This window comes from Montipora foliosa, chromosome 6 (genome assembly GCF_036669935.1).
Source record: "Montipora foliosa isolate CH-2021 chromosome 6, ASM3666993v2, whole genome shotgun sequence".
NCBI classification, from domain to species: Eukaryota; Metazoa; Cnidaria; class Anthozoa; order Scleractinia; family Acroporidae; genus Montipora; species Montipora foliosa.
The window spans coordinates 36031825-36036824 of NC_090874.1; the positions used below are offsets into that span (position 1 = coordinate 36031825).

Below are 5000 nucleotides of genomic sequence, written 5' to 3' on the forward strand. Positions count from 1 at the left end.
GTGACCAAATATGGTAAAATGGCGTAATAGTGGAATAATAATTGGCAAAAAACTTACGAGAAAACGCTAATAAAACATTTTTTTGAGTTTTTTTAATTTTGCTGGGAAAAAAAGGCGCTCGGCACTCTCTGGATGATTGTGGGCAAAATTCCAGCTCCTAGCTACATAGTGAAGGAAACACCCAGCCAGCCGACTTTGTTTCACCGAAGAACATCGTGATTCCTAGGACGCGTTCGATTGGGAAATCGGAATTTAGATCTTAAAATCTCGATGTTTCATTTCCAATCGAACACAAGATCTGAAAATGGATTTTGTTGCGAATTTCACTTATTGAAAAACCATGCCAGGAAGGATTATTGAAATCCGCGACAAAACCGTTTTCAGATTTTGTGTTCGATTGGAAGTACGAAGATCCAGATTTTAAGATCTAAATCCACATTTCCCAATCGAACGCGCACTTTAAGTCAATAAATTTATTTCTCAACTTGCGATAAGTTGAACCAGTGGTAAGGTTCTCGTGAAATAGTTCTCTTCCAGTCTCCCCCAGTTTCTGTTCTCATCCAACCTGAGCACGGATTGAAATGCTGAAAATATTTAAAGCTTTCCAGTGAAACAGTATGAAAATTGATCATTTTGCCAGCCAGTTGAATTTCCACTGCGGAGCAAATATTTTGCGGAACGCCTTCGTTGGGTGCCCCGCAGCTAAGTCTGTAAAGTTCTCATCTTCCTTGGGGATGAGTGTTATTGTTTGCCTTTTGTAGGATATAGATAATGAACCTTTATGAAAAGCCTCATTTTCGAAATGAAGAAGATCGTCACACAGAAGATCGAAAAACGCTAGGTAAAACGTTTTATGAACCCATCTTCTCCTGGGAATGTATTGTCGGTCGAGGACGTCAATGTTTCTTTTAATTCATTAATAGTCAAACCTTGTTCTAAGAAGATCTGTTTATCATCGTCAAGTTCAGGGATGTAAAGATTTTCAATAAAATTGTCAAAGTTCAGATTTTCCTCAGATGCATAGATGTCGATGTGAAAGTTTATTTTTGTAATGTATGTTTTCCTGAGAAAGTTCTCAACACGGTTTCAAACTGTGTTGTCATTTTCTAGTTTCATTTCTCGAATCATCTTTTTCTCATAGTTTGTTTTTTCGAGATTAAAGGAATACCGTATTTAGTGGTAGTAGCCAAAACGCGGGGCCGGGGCCGGGGCCGGGGTCGGGGTGCCTTTTCTTTTTCTCATTTTTTTTGGTTTCAATTTTTGTCGTTATTCTCCTGTTGGTTTTTGCGATAACCTGACTTAGTCTTTTCGAAAATCGGACTTTTTGGAAGTTAAGATCATTTCCGGAAATGCTGAAATTGGAGTTTATGAAATATACGCCAACTGCCAAACACACTGAAGACTCGCTGATCTCCACACTTAAAAACAGCATTGCAATGTTTACTTCTTGAGAAAAATAAAAAAAATGTGATCGTCACGCAGTCACGCAAAGTTTAAATTTCCTCGTTGCTCGTGTTGCTGTCATGTTGTTGTCTGTCTTTACTAGAAACGGTTTGTAGTAAAGCCAGAGTCGCACGGGAACTTGCTAGTCAATTCTATTCGGACGTCACGGGATCGAATCCAATATCACTATAAAGAACAGAACAACACTGAAAACAATTTTGCGAAAACAAGCAAATGATAACGTTGTGTGACGACTATCGTGGAACTGTGGCTATGTTCTGTTTCGTTTTAATTGTATTGCGGAGGTTTTTACGAAGTAAACATTAAAATGTGCTTTTAAAATGTGGAGCTCAGCGGATCTTCAGTGTCTCAAGGAGTTAGTGTATATTCCCCACAAAAATTCCAATTTCAGTCTGAAATTCTCTTATAAATTTTGAAAAACAAAGATGTCTTTTTCGTAGATTCCGTATAAATGAAAGAAAGATGCCAAACATTCGAATATAACATTACAGGAGAATAACGTCAAAAATTGAAACAAAAAAATATTGGAAAAAAAAGACACCCCGACCCCGACCCCGACCCCGACCTCGGCCACGACTCCGGCCCGGCCCCGGCCCCGGCCCCGGCCCCGGTCCCGGCCCCGCGTTTTGGCTACTACCCTAAATGTATTTAGTTGGCTTTTCTCCTTGTTCCACCCATTTCATCTTTGACTTGAATATAGCCTCTTTACCTCTTAATTCATGGAGCATTTTAAGTTCTTCTTTAGCAGCTTCGAATTTGTCTAGAATCAAATAGTCATAAACCTGATTGAAAAAATTTCCATCACAAATTTTACGGTCAAGTTCTTGCAACTCTTTCTAGAGGGCCTCTTCTTTGTCATTTAATTTACCTCTTTTCAATTTTGAAAAATTTCCCGTTTTAATTAATTCCCATAAAAGCTGCCTGTCGGTAACTTTAATATTTGTGGATAGTAAAAAGTGACCAGTTCTTTATAATTGTCATCTTCCAGCAGGGAGTTGTTAAATTTCCATAGACTTGTACATAAATGTGCCAAATTTCATCAAGTAAACTTCCTGGCTATCGTCTGTATCTCGATCGTAGTGATAATGGCTGCAAAAAGTATTTTAGCTGGAAGAATTTTATCAGCACGTAACCGTCAAAGTTTGCTTGTAGTTCATGCAAACAGCTGCACAACCGTAGCCTCCTCAATTCTCCCAGGGTGTATCAAAACATGTAAATGTTTTGGGATACAGATAAAGGCAGAAAATTGAATCTTTTAGAGTGGTTGATAAATTGTTCAACAAATTAACGTCACTATTCATTGATCTGTTTCATTTTTTAAAAGGAAAAATTCAGACCCGTCTCAGTGGATTTGTTCACTGACGAGTCCTCGATTTACTGGTTGTCCATCGAGTATATTTCATTTGTTTTAATGTATTTTGTACAAAGTTGGTGTGTTGTTCGAGCTAATTACATCAGGAAGCAATGCATCGCTGAATTTTGTTAATCAGGCTGTTTCAGTTCATGAAGAATTGTCCTTAATTTAGACACTGAGGAACCTTTATTAAACGGGAAACTAACTTTCGTTTGCTTTGCCAGGGGAATTGAATTCTAGGCTCGTATACTTCGAATTTAAGGATATTCGAGGATATGGTCAGAAGTCGAAAATGCTTTGATAGAATAACAGAAGTAAACAAGTGTTGTCAGTGAAACATCAACATTCCAACGAGGGAAAAAATTGCGTTAAGGACGGTGCCTACTATTGTTGTTGCACATACGTTCTGCGCATCTCCAGATACCCGGATTTCCTATCGGTAGTGCTTACTAATGCAGGGCTATTTTTGCGCGGTTTAAATTTATGCGGAGAAAGCAGAACTTAGCAAGTGCTCTTGGTATCCAAAAAGGAAATTGGGGGGTAACCATTCATTTTTCAGAGATAATTAAGCTTTAATTTGGAAAGGAACGCCATACATTGCTTTGTATTTTAAAGCTTTGTGCTAATCTTGTTGATTAATTATCTTTGAAAACTGCGTGGTTACCCGCAATTTTCTTTTTGGATTTTAATAACACTTGTTGAGATCTGCTTTTCCCGCATATTCATAAAACCGCGCAAAAATACCTTTGAATTAGTAGGCACCGTCCTTAAAGGAGTTGGTCTAGCTCTTCATTGCAACTTCAGTGTCAGACCATATTTATTGATAATCAGTAAAGAATCTAGAAGAAAACGTTCTCAAACTGAACGATTAACCTTTATTTGAAATACGACTCTCGAATTGCATTAAATCCTCTATTGATACGAGTCGCCTGTTTTTGCCTGACGCCAACTGCTATGTATTGTCAGTCAGTCAGTCAGACTGGAGAAGAAACGACAGGAAATCGTCAAAAAAGAGGATCAGTGTTTTATTTGCCCACCAATTATAATGTGTGTTAATAACAGATTTAAAGCTTTTTATCTCATCCGGGATGAAAACCGGTAAATAACGACTTTCCATAAATGTATCATACACTTGACCCTAACCTAGTAACGCGGAGAGCTATTTTTTGTTTAATTCTCACCTCTGACTGAACAGCGTACACTGTAACTGAGATTTTACAAAAAGACCTACTCTCCAGTGACTATATGTTTTCCGACAAGCGAAATAAATGTGACAAATTTAAAAGGAAGTGAAAACCGTATCTATCGTTTGTTTATTGAAATGAGGAATAAGCGTGTTTTACGAGTTTCAGCCGGACTGTTGAGAAAAGGGAAGTGATCCATTTGGAAAATCGTGGTGTGAGATGGACCACGTTCTGTTCGCAACAAAAATGACTGACTCTTTGCCCAATTTTAGCACTGTGTTATCAAAACGCCAAAAGAAACATTTGAAAATGTCCGTCAATTCCGATCAGTAACAGGGAAAAGTTAATGTTCCATTTGATTCTGAACCGGAAATTCAGGCATATTTTGCTAAATGGATCGCGCCGCAGATGTTTCCAATAATTGCTGCCTTCATTTTCTTGTTCTTTTGCCGGCTAAGATGAAAAAAGAGAGAGCATTTTTCCAACCAATGGCAACATTCTTACGAAGTTAGATTTAATTCTGTGACATCAGCAATGGAAGTTCAAGTCCCTAAAAATCATTCATCGACTTGAACTACTAATACGTCAGCAATGGTGAAACAACGAGTTTTGGAAATTCATTTACTGTCTACCTCAAAATAAAAGAAATTAAACTGATTTTAAATGAACGTTAGGAATTAGTATTGCTGATAAACCCAGCAAGACTCCGTTTAAAGACTATTTTCCTGCTAATTTGTCGCCTCCAATTTCGTAGATGAAAATTATTGATTTACTTAGCATTCGACTACTTCCTTGCGCTAGTTATTGCGAACGCTTTTTATGGTTTTTAAGTGAATCCATAAAGGGCGATCTTTCTCAAATTCCCGAATAGAAATTTCTCAATTAGAATGACGAGCCACCGTCGAGAACAAAGATTCTTTTTAATTTGACACATGTAAAAGCAAAGAGCTGCAACTGACAGCACATGCCAACTATTGGTCGTTAATACATGCAAACCT

General features: G+C 37.8%; 1 pseudogene; it reads left to right on the forward strand.

The window, feature by feature from the left end:
- Window positions 1–5000, forward strand: part of LOC138008657 (uncharacterized) — a 482701-nt pseudogene that overhangs the window by 306827 nt on the left and 170874 nt on the right.